We start from the raw sequence: 16,110 nt of genomic DNA, 5'->3' as shown, positions 1-16,110 counted from the left end.
AGGCGGCCAAGTCCGCATCTTCATGCACATGGCCAGTACATGCAGATACCACGTGGTTTGCTGACATGGTGGCATGTAATGTGACACGTGGTGTATCTCACAGGACAAATATTACTAAGTACTAGAAACGAAACCGACTCAGCGTTTCCATGTCCAGCAGCACCAGTAGTAGCAGAACCAGTACGCAACCGATGAAGCGATAATCCCTGAAATACTGCCTATAAAGGAGACTCCCAGGTCACAGAGGGCAGTGTCCGGGCGGGCTCGCAGCAAGCAGCGCAGAGGCTCAGGAGCCCCAATTCGCGGTTAGTCTACTTCTGAAGATTACGCCTCACAGTCTGATTACAACAAAAGGCTTGTAAGAGTCTGAACCGGATTTGGGCCATGACCCTCTTGGAAACATTCGTTTCCTGAACACCCATTTTGGGTTCTTCTTTTCAGCTTCTAAAACGATTTTAGTTTATATTATAATGCTCAGATTTCCCAGTTTGCTACTTGTTTACTTAAGATAACAAAAGAAAGTCTTCTCAAGCTGTCGAATGGTGTTTCTGAACATATTATAATAGTCCTAAAGGTGTAAATATTTATTTCCTTTTAGCAGTGCAAGTATTTCCGCCAAGAAATTTGTCTCCTAATTTATTCTGGTTCTTTTATGTATCAGAAGATTGAGTTAAAATTCAGCAAAGCGATCAGAAAGAAGAATTCAAGAAAAGCATGAAAGGTAAGAAAAGCATGAAAGGTACAAGGGAAATATTTATTTCCTTTTAGCAGTGCAAGTATTTCCGCCAAGAAATTTGTCTCCTAATTTATTCTGGTTCTTTTATGTATCAGAAGATTTTAACTAGAAATTTGTCTCCTAATTTATTCTGGTTCTTTTATGTATCAGAAGATTGAGTTAAAATTCAGCAAAGCGATCAGAAAGAAGAATTCAAGAAAAGCATGAAAGGTACAAGGGAAATATTTATTTCCTTTTAGCAGTGCAAGTATTTCCGCCAAGAAATTTGTCTCCTAATTTATTCTGGTTCTTTTATGTATCAGAAGATTGAGTATTCAAGAAAAGCATGAAAGGTACAAGGGAAATATTTATTTCCTTTTAGCAGTGCAAGTATTTCCGCCAAGAAATTTGTCTCCTAATTTATTCTGGTTCTTTTATGTATCAGAAGATTGAGTTAAAATTCAGCAAAGCGATCAGAAAGAAGAATTCAAGAAAAGCATGAAAGGTACCAGGGATTACCCTGGCGTCTCTTGCAAAAGACCTCGGGACAGACATGGAAGTCGAAAACAGTAGACAGCAGATAGCGGAAACTCAGCACGATGGGCTCCCAAGACCGCTAGACATAGCCGGAGAGACGAAGGCATCCCCCAGTGGACCGCTGGATCATGCCTCTCAGATGAAGCTGATATATAACGAGTCGGTGCAGAGCGTAACGAGCCGGCACAGAGGCAGAGCAGGTTCATGACACCTGCCGGCATCCACGGACACCTGCAGCTTAACACCAAAGCTTAGGAATCCTTAGCATACCCCTGCAGATAATACGAATTAATGGAATTAATGTTAACATTAAAACCAGACCGTTGACGGTTAGGGAGAATGCACTGGGCATAAAGGTAATTTAAGCTATGATCGGGCCTCTTCCGCCTCGGGAAGAGGCCAAATAAGATGGCGAAGCGTCAGGTGCAAATCGAACTTAGGTTATCTAGCACATCGGCGCAAAGGCGATTTGCAAACCTTATGTTAAACAACTAATAACACCGCAGAACTAATGCTAACTCCACCCTGATCGATTACTATAGTCCCTGCCGAATGCCAGATGGCAGGGACTAATAAGATAGAGGAACAATTGAACTAATGATAAGAATCTCATCATTAGCTCAATCTTTTCTCAATCGTATTTTAACATTTCGCTTATGGCTAGCCAAATTGAGTTCTTCTTTTTCATTGCTCTAAAATATAAATATTTTAATTTTTCAAATTCATATTATATAATATATATATTTTTAAATATATGTTTTAATGAATTTTCAATTAAACACTTAATGATATGTTTTTTTTCCTTTATGACTTCTTTCACTAGGTCAATAAAGAGTGGAGATGGAAGAATCTCCACCATGATTGGTCCATGACATTTTTCGTTTAACATCTCTACTATAGTTTCTTATGTTTGGTTAGTTATTTCTATCGCCCATGCAAGAAGGAAGGAAAGAATCTATGCAGCTACTATTCCCTATCCAACTTCCATGAATTCTAAGTGGATTGCATGCATCCTTAACATGTCTTATGCACTTCTCCTAGTGGACTTGAAACTTAGATTTCCTTTTTTTCCATTTTTTATTACTATCATTCCTCACCAAGAAATCTCTCTGAGAATCCATTTCCTTTAGCTCCCATTTCCTCTAACCCGAGGCTAAGAAATCTATGTGTTGCTTATCAATATATTCATTTAGCACTGCCCGGATTGATGAAATGATTGGTTTAGTGGAAAGAAACCAAGGAGAAAAGGAAACGTGACTTTAATAATATTCAAGGTATTTGGTCAAACACATAAACTAAATAGGCTGAATTACTTTACATTTAAAAAAAAGGATTTAAAAGCATTTTTTTAAGCTTTGCGGGGCTACATCTTCATCAGGTCCCATATATCACCCAGATCAGGAGAGGGAATTGAACTGATAACTTCACATCAAAGAATGCCTTAATAGAACATCCAATCACAGTCTATTCAAGATTTAATAGACAAGTTTTAAACATAATTTATTTTAAAAATTAAATAGTTATATTTCCTTTTTCTTTCATACTATTATGTCATTTTTATTTTCCTATATATATTTTTAATAAACATTTTATAAATTTCTTTCATTATACAATAAATATATTTAAAACATTTTTTTAATGTATTTGATATGATTTTTTTTAATTCTTATTACCTGTTTTTTTAAATTATTTTTTTATATATTTTTAATTAGTTTGTAATTTTTTTTAATATGTAAATTCCTAATTATGACTCAGTTTTTAAATAGCAAACCATTTTTGCACTTTAAAGTAAGAATCTATGATCAGAAATTATATCTAATTAATTTATAGCTTGGAGTTTTAACAAAGGTATTTTTATGATCACTGAAAATTTATCTTTATATTCAATGGCTAGATAAAAAAATAATTTGTCACAATTAGTTTTATATAAAATTAACAATTATTAAAAAAAAATCTATATTTTTCATAATTTCATATAAAACTAACAATTATTAAAAAAAATCTATATTTTTCATAATTTCACAAAATTAATAATTACTAATTTTATGAGTAAAATCATATTTATTATATTTTATTATTTTTTTCCGGCTTACAAAATATTAAATTTAATATTTGAAAATAATATTTTTTTATTAATTTTTAAAAACATTAACTATTATCATTCTTTATTTTAGATTTTTGTAATTTATATTGTTAAGGAATTTAGACTTCTGTGATCCATAACATTGTTCAGAAACTTTTCGGCGAAATCACATAACCAATCTATTGTCGACGCGTTTCGAACCAACCAGTGTGGTTCATCGTCAGGACAAGATGAAGAACTGATCTGGCTTAGCTTGATTAAATAGAGCGTGCAGAGACTCCAACGGCTATATTGCCAACGGCTAGTTTGACCTAAAGGACAAAGTCAAACCACTAATATTCTTGATATAATAAATTCTTATTATTCTTGGAAAACAGCTAAATTTGGTAAATAATATATTAAAAGAATTCCTATGTATATTTAAAAAATATATTATTATTAACTAAACTTGAAATAATTCATTCGTTAACTAAATGACTATGCTTAATAAAGGTATAGCATATAATATTTATGTCATTCAAACTTATTATGGTCCATAAATTAATAAATAATTAAACAATCTATAATTGTTGTTATCCCAATATTAATTATATATAAGCAACTAGTCTTAGATTATATATAAGTTTAATGGTCCACGTTTCAAACTCTCTAATGTGATTCATCATTAAAACATTATCATTCTATTAAAAAATATAATTTATATTATAAATACAATTTTTACATTTATAAAATTTTAATTCTAATATTCAAAAATAAAATTTATATGATCGGTTTATATTATCAATATTCATAAATAAAGTACATAAAACATATTTTTGATAATACTACATTTAAATTGTTTTAATATTTTATTAAGTAAAATGATTTCCATTTCAAAAAACAATATTATTTTTAAATAAAATAATACCACACATGTACTATACACAAACGACGCCAAAACTCCAAAACAAATAAAATGACTCTCTTGATCATTCTCTGTAAGGAATGTGTAGATGCCCTGAAGGAGGAAGAGTTGTCATTCATATTCCTCTTGTGAGAGTTTATTTTGGATGGGCTCGTCTGCGATAATGGCGGCTAAGATAAGTACCCATGTTTCTCTTGAAAAATATTGCATATGCATCAAAAGTAGATTATTTTATTAATATTTTTGGAAATATTGACATGGTTTCTATTCATCAGATTCTTGAAAAGTTTGCAGGGACTTGTGTCTAAAAAGATAAAAATGATATTTTCTTGAAAAAATTATATGTGAATCATGTGTATAAAAGATAATTATTTATGATATTTTTTTGAGAAAATATTTATAGATATATTTTGCATAAAAGATAATTATTCATGTTATTTTAAGAATGACATTATTATTTATGCTATATTTTTTGAGGAAAGCTGGCATATGATTTTTTACATAAAAATATAAGTATTCATGTGGCAGAGTTGATCATATTGGATCCATGAAGGAATCATATCCAATCGTATATGAGTTTGAAATTTTCAAATTCATATGATATTTTTTATCTAATTTCTTTTAAACTTTATGCTTGAAATTTTTTGGGACAATTTTGAAGGAGCTGAACGAACAATTAATAACATAAAATATACAAAACTAAAAGATTTCAAAAAATTGCATTCACTTCATTTACAAGTCCTCTTCAAAAGGGTACTCTTGGTTTTTGAATTTATTTAAATAATAGAAAAAACTCATGCAAAAATGCATGTGTTTGAAAATTGCAATTCAAATATTAATTCGCCAACTTCAAAAATAATAATAAAATATAATTTTGCATAAAAAGTAAAGTAAGTGCTCTTTGTGTAGATCTCACACACACACACACAATACTAATTTATTTCACATGAACACGCACATACATGTTAATATTTGCGAAGAATTGCAAGGACAAACATTTAATTTAATGGTAAATTCACAGATTATATGACACTAATATTTAAAAAAAAAAAAAAAAATCATTAGAACAACGACATAGTTCTCCACAAATTGTCATTTTACTCCAAATCAAAATTCACAAAGATTATATGAATTTTGAGGGATTCAATTCAATAAAAAAGTAAAATTTCGAAATTTCATCACCACATTTGGACCAAAAGTGTAAACCATCTTCATGGTTTCACTCAACCATCAATGTCTCATTCTAAACAATATAAGTAGTGGTGAAGAGTGATAGGAAGGTCCAATGCTTTAATAAGAGAAGCTAAGAATAATTTTACTTTACTACCATTATCAAGAGTCATTGTAACTATCTAATTTTTAACCTAGCAATTGTAAGTGAAGAAGGACCCATGGTAAACATGACTATAATTCTGAGTCATGAGCATGAGACGTGGATTAGGTTCAGTAGGATTCGCTAAATTGTTCACTTTTAGAGTAGGATTAGAAGATGACATAGTGGGTGAAGGTTTGGAGAGCGTAGTCTTCATAGTGGGTGGTTATTAGAGAGAATGATGATTGGTCATGCTATGAGAAGAGGTCATAAGAAAACTATAGTATTTATTGAGTGGTGGAGGTGATGTAGAAGAAACCGTTGGGGTCATTAGGGAGGGAGGCAGTTAGGATGGGGAATGAGGAGATAATGGGCGATTTCTCAACTTCTTTCCTACTACAAGAGCATTCTAAGATGATAAATAAAATGACATAGTAGGGACCAGGGAAACTTCATTAAATAACTAACGAAGCAAGAAGGAATTAAATTTAATAAGAAGTACTTATTTGAGATCTAAAATGGATATTTGAACTTGAAGTTTGTAAAAGACCTCAATGTATTGGTGCATTTTTCTATCTAGACTCACTACCATAGGTAAGGCCACTTTGCTCATAAATCTTCACTAAAGAAAAAGACACAGTAGGGACCAAGGCAACTTCATTACACATCTAAGGAAGAAAATGGGAATTTAACTTAATATTAAGTACCCATATGAGATCTAAACTAGGTAGTTGAAATTAAAGTTTGTAAAAGACCTCAGTGTATTGGTGCATTGTTGGTTATAAAATTGCCATAGCTAAAGCTAGTTTTCCCATAAACCTTCACTATACCTAGCAAGATGTAAATGCTTACAAAAAGTTGTGTAGAAAATATTCAAACTAGTGATTCCAACAAGAAGCATGGATCGTTGCTTTGTTCTTAAGTTCTACACATAGAGATGTAGCTTTGATCCATCTTTATAAAAATTCTACCATTGAGTTGCTCGCCCCTAGAGTTGATAGGTTTCCAATGCCATATTATCATGCTCTAATAGCTTAGCATTATGCTTATAGTAAGAGGAGAAATATTGATCTATGCATCCTTTTGTTCACCATCAAATGCATTGGAAAACTAGAGATAAGTCACTTTAGGATTCCAATGTTGGCTAGAGGAAGGCACTAATGTGACACTACAAAATTTTAGATGTGTAATTTGTTCAATAAGTTTAATGATCACTTGATTCTAATGTTGGATCACCTATAATATGTAGTTGTACATGTTGTTGTTATTTTTGTGTGAACTATACTTGTATATCTACAAGAGATACGTATTCACTTTGAGAGGTTTTGGGAAGTGCGATGTGGAATACTTAGCCCAAAATATTTTCCTAATTTCTTTGTTTTTCTTTGTTAATGCACATATTATTGTCTACCTGAAGAGATTTAGTCCTAAATAGATCTTGGAAAATGATTCCTAAGATAGAGGATGTTGTACGCTTTGCTTACCTTGGTTATGGAAGTAAGGAACACAAGCTTTGATACAAATAAAGACAAATAGATAAGAAATGGAAGATATTAATTTGATGTCCAAACCATGTCTTCTACATGATACTGCATTCTTCTTATAGGCACATTTGATAATAAAAAAAAAAAATAGGGATAATTAAGTTTGTGCATGTCTCTGTTTTTATATATATATATATATATAACCAACAACTTAATGACTAACTACTAACAAGATTATCATTATTAATCTCCACTTCACCTTTTCTCATTTTTTATACCAATTTTATTAGATTATAAACTAGGGTGGAATGTGCCCCAAGGGTGGGGGAAGGGGGGGTGTTATCTATGGCTCTAAAGAACAAAAAGAATTTACATAGTCATGGAGTCTGGGAAGGGATACAAAAAACCAAGTTGAAGAGTTTGCTCTTTTCCGAGGTGCCTCTCTTGCCCCATGTATCTCTCTTGGGAAATTATTATTAGTGGGAGACTCTAATATCACAATTAGACAACTGCATAATGATTCCTCCCCCTTTGACCCCAAGTTGAGTTCCATTTTTAAGTGCATTTGGAGAGGGGTATGCCACATCCTAGCAGTGTCTTCATTTCATGTATTGAGAGACAATAATACAATAATTCACATATTAGCCAAGCCAATCACCTATGAAGAAAAAAGACACTATGCATTAATAGATATAGACAGACCTGACCTATACCCTAATTTGGATGTCATTTTTTAACTCAACCTTGCATCACTTGGCATGTTGTGAGGTTGTGATGATGCTTTTTTTGCCCCAATTTAGAATGGATCTTCTATATTATCCCATCATCTCCTTATATGGTTTGTATTGCATATCCCCCCAAACCCCCTTCAAGCCTTCAAAACTTTGTACGCCTAGTATCATTACAGTTCATGGTGGTATCAATTGGCTTGTGTTCATCGTTCGCTTGAGTTTACTCCTTTTAATATGGCTCAGGGATCATTCACAACTTTCCTTTGCTATGATTCTTGTGGGCCAGAGACGTACTGATTTGGTTTGTTGTGAGAATGACCACCATTGACAAAAAATTGCTCCTTCCTATGACGATGGGGTCCCCCTTGAAAACATTCTTCAACTCCAAGTCTACATTGAACAACTTGCTTCACAATTGACTTCGGTAGTGGATATTCTAATTGATCATTGCCATATGTTGTAGAGAGAAATGAAGAAATAGATAGTCTCCATAGTTATATTAAGGACTTATAGCGAACTCAAGCTTCTTTCAATTTGGTGTATTCTTTGGTTCAAGTGTCTCTTGCACTCATGGAGTTGGATGTTGTAGTTGTTGAAAAATTTGTAACTAGGTTTGGTCTTCATAAATATGAAATGTACTTTTGATTCTTGTAAATCGTAAAAAAAAAATATTATTATTATTATTATTGGAGCATGGGTTTCATGCTCAAAGTCTTTTATTTGATAAGTCAAGCACCCATAGTGTGCTTCTAGGGTTTATCCTAGGTTAAGAAGTCAAAAGAATCATTGTCATAAGTTGAAGACCCCATCGGGCACATTGTAACTTGTAAAGAAAATTAGGTTTATCCTTAAAAATGTCAAAATACCCTTCAAGACCAAGTTAGCCTAATTTGAGGAGAAACGTCCACCTTAAGAAGCCTATATAAAGAAGGAAACTTGACCTCCTTGGAACACAATCATCATTCACTCATTCAAGTGAAGGAGGAAGAAGAAGAAGGCAACGAAGAAGGAAGAGGACAAAGGAGACTTGTCTTTGGGCTATTTCTCTCTCACATGTGTGAACGAAGGCTAGGGTTTCTGCAGTTGGTTGAGGGTTTTCTTTTGCAGGTTTGATCTTGAAGAAGGAAGGGAAAGAAGGTCAACGAAGTTCACAATAAGCCATCCTCAAGCTCCAGAAGGAAGAGAAAAGTCAAGCGAAGGTCTAAGGAAGCCTTGGAAGGCCAGAAGAAGCTCACATGTGTGGAAAAAACTGCTTCTGGAGGACTAAAAATTTCAGACCTACAGTAGAGGTTGAAATTCTGCAACTGGAGGTCGAAGTTGTGCTACTAGAAGAGATTTTACTGGGGTTTTGGCTTGAACAAAGGAAGCACATCATCAAGAAGGGTTGGACTTGGTCTTGGAGTGTAACAGTCTTGGTCTAGAGGTCTTGGAATTCTTCAATTGAAGAATCTATAAGAAGAGAATAAATCTATGGGTTTTCCTCTCAAGTGGAGAGGTTTTTTCCCTAGCTTGCAACCTATATTTTGTGTTATTGTTCTTCTTGTTTTGGTAGTTGTTTGATGATACACAAACATAAAAATAAGTAAAGAAGCTAAATAAATAAGAAAAGTAAAAAGAAATCACAAGCAGTTATCAATAAAAGATAAATCACTCTATCCATTGCCTTAATAGATTTTTCAACAATAGCCTCCAACAAAATGGTTAATCCAGTGTAGTAGAGTCAAATCCATCATCATAATTAAATCTCAATACAAGTCAAATTTTATGTTGTCTTAAAAAAAATTCTGAATATACACCTAGATACTATAGTTTAGAAAATTAGTAAATGGTAATAAAGTGTTGTATATTGTGACTTATAATTTGCTCTTTAAAAAACCATAATTATCTGTTAATTTTAAACTTTTTCCTAACACAATCACTACATTTCCAAAAATATATGTAATTTTTTATTATTAACATATTTGCAAAACACTTTTATCATTTTTATTTCTTAATATTTATTAATAATAAAGAAAAGGCAAATTTAAGCGAATAATTCATGAAAAGGAGAATAAATATATAGCAAAATAATTGTTTCCTTAATCTTAATATTAAGAACAAAGTATACCAAGGTACTTATGCTTCATAGAACATTTCAATACTTACCATTCATTTCAAGTAACACACGAGTCAATGCACCGAACGTCTTCATCTTCCTGACAGAACTTTGAATGGATAGGTATGGATTCAATCCCTGTCATATTGAATTCCAAGGGGGAGAACAACCACGAGGAATGTACCATGCTCTGGTCGGTGTTAAAATTCAAAAGGTATCGTTCTCTTCTCGGAGTTCGTTAAAATAGAAAACATCATTCGGTAAGGATGGTGAGGAGAAATTATTTCTCTAGAAAGAGATCTTTAGCGACTTTGTTAATGGCGACCATTTATGATATTGTTGGGTTAATATTAATATTTTTTAAGTAAAAAAAATTTTGATAAAATTATATAAGAGAAATTTTTTATTGATGTGTTTTAAATCTATACGAATGATTCATCATTAATATTTTTATTAAAAATTATTTTGAAAAAAATTATAAAATAATATAATAAATAATTTTTATTTTGAAAAAACATATTTTTATTAATATTTTTATATTTTTAATAAATTTATTTATTAAAAATTATTTTGAAAAAAATTATAAAATAATATAATAAATAATTTTTATTTTGAAAAAACATATTTTTATTAATATTTTTATATTTTTAATAAATTTATTTATATCATTAAATCATTATGTATTTAATTTAAACATTAAATAATATATATAATATAAAATTAACAAAATATTTAATATTTTTAATAATAATCCAATAATTTTTTTGAATTATATTTCTTTTCTTAAAATAAAAACATTTTTATTTAAAAATTGAATAAAGATTGCAGTTTTTATGTACACAAACAAATTTTAATATTATATATTAAAATGCATTTGATTTCTATTTCATTGAAAAAGTCCTAATTCCTATTCATTTTCATTTTTTTAACACCTTACAAGTCACTTTTTAAAGAAAGTTGCACAATAATTCATAAATTAGATCGTCAGAATTGGTATAAGAATTAGACGTGCGTGATTTGAATGGTGAGCCAACTCCTTATATAAATCAAACCAATCAAATTTATCCATTCTTTTCATTTTCCTTTATAACCAAAAACATTACTTTGCATCTTATATTTATATTTATCTGAATGTCTACGTAAATTCCCCTATATTGGATAAGAATTAAATGTGCGTGATTTGAATGGTGAGCTAAACCCTTATATAAATCACATCAATTAAATTTATCAATTTTTTTGTTTTTTTTTTATAACCAAAAACATTATTTTGCATCTTATATTTATCTTTATATATGGATTTAACAACCTGAAAAATATTTAGGGCACTTTGATTGTGCAAGGATTATCCATCACAAATTCAATGAACGAAGAACTCGAGACTCGGTTGAAACTGGATTAGGGTTCTGAGAAACTCTGTGACGGCGCAGACGGCAACCCACTGGACACACTCAAGAACCGGACCAGGAAACCTGTAGCGCAGCAGCGTTGCAGGGTACTAAAGGAAGAAAATGGAATCTCCTCAGGGGAGGGCGTCAGAGCCCTCCCCCAGCGCAAACACCACGCGGCACGATCCTGAACAGGATTTTGTTTTTGGATCTATCGACAGGGAGGTAATGAATCAAGAAAAGAGGTATCAGCACGGAAATAAGGCGAAAGAAGGGCGAAAGGACAAAGCCAGCGCCGAACAAGACAATGGGGAGAAACCTAAGGAAGCTCCGAAAGTTTCTTCGACCACATGCAAGCCCATAGCCAAAGAAAGGCCCAGGATAGAGCTGCCGGGACACAAGATTGATCAGCGAATAGAGTACATGCGGGATCATGCCCTCATTGGGAAGTTCATAGGGTTCTGGCCGACGGAAAGAGCCCTAAATGGATGGATTGCAGCGAAATGGAAACCCAAAGGAGATGTAACCCTGCAGCTAGGGCCGAAAGGCTTCTTTACGGCGATTTTCTTCTGTCTTGAGGACAAATACAGAATTCTGGGAGCAGGGCCCTACTTTTTCAACTCAGCGGGTCTGTATCTGAGGGAATGGATACCAAAATTTAACCCGGATAAGGAAGATCTCACATGGGCGCCAGTCTGGATTCGAATGTACTCACTTCCAGACGAATATTGGGACGAGGACATTCTCAAAGGCATAGGAAATGGAATAGGAGAATACATTAGAGCAGCAGAAGAAACAAAAATGCGCAAATATACCTCTTATGCCCGCATATGTGTCTTTATACGACTGAATGAAGCTTTGCCAGAATCGGTAACACTCTCTCACCGTGATGAAGAATGGGTTCAACCTCTGGACTATGAGCATGTCCCCTTTCGTTGCAGAAAATGCCATGCTCTTGGGCATCTCTTCCGGGACTGTCCGCTGAATGCCAAAGCTACTAATCCTGATCCCTCGGATGCCCAAACCCAGGACGGTTTCACCAAAGCCCCAAGCAGACGGCGTGCGCACAAGAAACCCTCTAATGGGAATAAACCCCAGCAAAACCCTAACCATGGCCCAGCCACAAAGAACAACTTTGAAATTCTCGCGAGTACCTCTGATGAGCCTCCCTCGATCCCTGAAGCCACCCAAGCCCCTCCGTCCTCATCCTCCCCCCCGCCTCCATCAGCCTCCTCATCCAAATCTAAACCTCCCATCATCAATCCAATAACCCTCAATGATGGACAGAAAGAAACGGAAGGGAAGTGCAAGGACATGGAAGTTGATGGGAAGTCAGACCCCCCACAAAACTCAGAAATCAATATGGAGGGGAGCAATCAAGTACAACAAATGGAAGAAGAACCAGAGAGCATAGATCTGAATGGATTAGACATTCTAGAACTGGAAATGGCATGCAAAAAGAAAGCATATGATAGTATATCAGAGTATCAGCTCAATAAGCTGGAAGTGGTCATTTCCAGAGCCTTTCATCAGCATCAACTAGGCATTCAGCCAGGAAGCCGATGGGACGGTAGCTTGCCCCCAAAAGACACCAAGAAGAGAGGAAGAAAAACGGATCTTCAGCGAACGATCGAGATTGGGAAAATCCTGGTAGACTCGGGCAGGTATGCTAAGTTGACGAAGTACTACAAACCCTCTCTCAATAGTTAAATCATGAAGCTGGTATCATGGAATGTAAGAGGGCTCAACAGCCCAGGAAAACTCAGAATGTTAAAAAACATGATTAAAATGGAAAAACCGCAAATGTGCTTTATCCAAGAAACCAAATGTAATAGCTCTACGTTAGGCAGTATTCTCTCCAAGGCTTGGCCAGGTTGTCGATCGGTTGCGGTAGATGCCTCTGGAGCTTCAGGAGGGCTGGCAATAGCTTGGAGTACACAAGCGATTGCTCTTTCAGATTTTCACGCCTCTCACCACCTCATCCAGGCTGAGTTCCACATCCTAGGTACGAACATTCATGGAAACCTCTCAAATGTTTATTTCCCGCAGGACACAGGAAGCAAAATTGCTCTTCTTGATACTATAGAAGCCCTGAACAACAATAGGAGGCACCCGCTCTGGATAATAGGAGGGGATTTTAACATGATCACCAAGCTAGAGGAGAAGATTGGGGGTAGAAATAGAATGGAACAAGAAAACTCCCACTTCAAGGATTTCATTCAGAATACTTCCCTCATAGATATGCCTTTCTGCAATGGAACTTTCACATGGAGCAATCGCAGAGCAGGCAAGCATCAAATCGCTTCCAAACTGGACCGCTTCCTCATATCAGACAATGCGGTTCACCTTGGAGGAGATTTTTCAGCAGCTATTCTTTCCCACATTGGATCGGACCACTGGCCGATAGCCCTCCAGTGGCAAAGACCAGGCAACCAAACCAGAAGACCCTTCCGCTTCGAAGCATTCTGGCTCTCGCATCCCTCGTTTAAAGACTTTGTCAAAACAACATGGACATCCTTCATCCCGCCGGAAGGATCCAAGATGTATCAGTTCCAACAGAAGCTTAGGTTCCTAAAAAGTCAATTAAAGCAGTGGAACAGAGAGACCTTCGGCAACATATTTACAGCGCAACAGGATTTAAACAAGGAACTAACGGACCTACAACAAAGGATAATCACAAGGGGGCACACTGAAGAAACTCTGGAAAAGGAACGACGCATCCAAAGCCAACTGGAGGAAAGGAGGAAACAAGAGGAAATATATTGGAAGCAAAAATCCAGAATCAGATGGTTGAAGGAAGGAGAGCGAAATACCAAATTCTTCCACAGAACCACTGTTCAGCGAAGAATGCACAACAGCATCCCTTACATCCAAAAACAAGGAGGGGCAAAAATAGAAAAGCATGAGGAAATTGAGGAGGAATTCCTCAATCACTTCAATCAGGTCCATCGAGAGCCTGAAGGAGACAGGCGTCCGGCTATTGAGAAAATAACCAAAAATGTGCCAAAAATCATCACGGAGGAGCACAATGAACTTCTCCTTCGCCCCATTCTATCTCAGGAAGTGGATGAAGCTATGGCCCAGCTCAAAGAAGGAAAAGCCCCTGGCCCGGATGGATTTACCACAACGTTCTTCCACACCTTCTGGGAGCTAATAAAGCAAGAGGTCTGGCAAATTGTAGAAGAATCAAGAGCTCTCCATTGGCTGCTTCCCTCTCTAAACTCAACCTTCATTGCTCTCATTCCTAAAGAGGAAGACTCCATAACACCTGACAAGTATAGGCCGATTGCTCTTTGCAATGTCATATACAAAGTCATATCCAAAGTAATTGTGAATCGGCTAAAGCCCCTCTTGCCCCTGCTTATCTCGCCGGAACAGTCAGGGTATGTGGAAGGACGACAGATTATGGACGGAATTCTCCTCACGCACGAGATAATACACTCTCTCAAGCAAACCAAGCAGGCAGGTATGATTCTCAAACTGGATCTCTCTAAGGCTTTTGATAAACTCAGCTGGACTTACATTCAGCAAATGCTAATAGCCTTTGGATTTTGCTCCATGTGGGTTCGATGGATCATGAGTTTAATCACTTCTACTCACTTCTCCATTCTAGTGAACGGCATTCCCTCCCGCCCCTTCAAACCCTCCCGAGGAATCAGGCAAGGTGACCCCCTATCTCCCTTCCTCTTTGTTCTTATGGCTGAGGGTCTAGGGCGTCACATAAAAAATGCCCTCCACTCTCATAAGCTCAAAGGCCTTTCTGTTCACAACACCCCTGCTAACTCCCATCAGCAGTTTGTTGACGACACCATGCTATTCGGCTACCCCTCTGTCCAGGAAGCCTCCTGCTTCAAATCCCTGCTCTCTGATTTTACTGAAGCCTCAGGCACTAATGTCAATTGCACTAAATCGCAAATTTTTTTCTTTCACACCCCTCCCTCAGTCAAGTCCGCGGTGACCCGCATCTTGGGTTTTCCCTCTGCCACCCTCCCGTCCAAGTACCTTGGGGCTCCTCTCACAGCCTCAGCCATTAAGCATTCCTCCTGGCGATCTCTCCTTGAAAAACTCGACTCACGCCTTAACCTCTGGACCTATAGAACTCTAAATCTAGCCAGTCGGGTGGTCCTCATCAAGTCGGTTCTTCAGGCAATGCCTCTCTACCTGTTCTCAATCCTAGCAGCGCCAAAGTGGGTGTTAAAACGAATAAGGAATCTTCAGCGTGGCTTCCTATGGGGAGGTTCGGCAACTAACCGTAAATGGGCTCTAGTAAAATGGACTACCGTTTGTACTCCCAAAGATAAAGGGGGCATTGGACTGAGAGACCCAGAGCATAGCAATTCCATCATGAGCGCCAAGATCTGGTGGCAATGGGTCACTAATCCAGATAAGCCCTGGGTCAAGCTATGGACAGCTAAATACGCCAACAACAGACCTCAGGAGGAACTCATCAGGTTCACTCCCAATGTCAAAGGCTCGCTAATATGGAATGCAGCCAAACAACACTTCCACCTAATTCAAACGCACAGCTTCTGGGAAGTGAGGGATGGCAGAACGGCAAGATTCTGGACGGATGCATGGAATCAGATGCCAAAGCTCAACAGTATTCTGCACCCAGTTCCAGAATTCAATAGGCAGGAGCAGCAGCAAGAAAAGATCCAACAGTTCTGGCTGCCGAACACGGAGAACGGCTTCAGGAAATGGAAACAGGGTTATCAATTAATCCATAACACAAACCTTCAAGACGCTGAGCAGCTGGAGCAGGAGCTGCGGAAAAGAAATATTAGACAGAACGAAGGAAATGACATACTTCGTTGGGGGTATCAACCAAAAGGTACCTACACCCCTTCAGAGGCGTACAAAATAG

General features: G+C 36.0%; 1 pseudogene; it reads right to left on the bottom strand.

The window, feature by feature from the left end:
- The window catches only part of LOC149159429 (amino acid permease 3-like), a 106,208-nt pseudogene extending 96,251 nt beyond the window's left edge, over positions 1-9,957 (bottom strand).
- Between the last annotated feature and the right edge of the window lie 6,153 nt (positions 9,958-16,110).

Source organism: Pinus tabuliformis, chromosome 5_2 (genome assembly GCF_031772625.1).
Source record: "Pinus tabuliformis cultivar Carrire ecotype Pingquan chromosome 5_2, CPIR1, whole genome shotgun sequence".
Classification (NCBI taxonomy): Eukaryota; Viridiplantae; Streptophyta; class Pinopsida; order Pinales; family Pinaceae; genus Pinus; species Pinus tabuliformis.
This window is presented reverse-complemented; position numbering and strand designations above follow the sequence as displayed.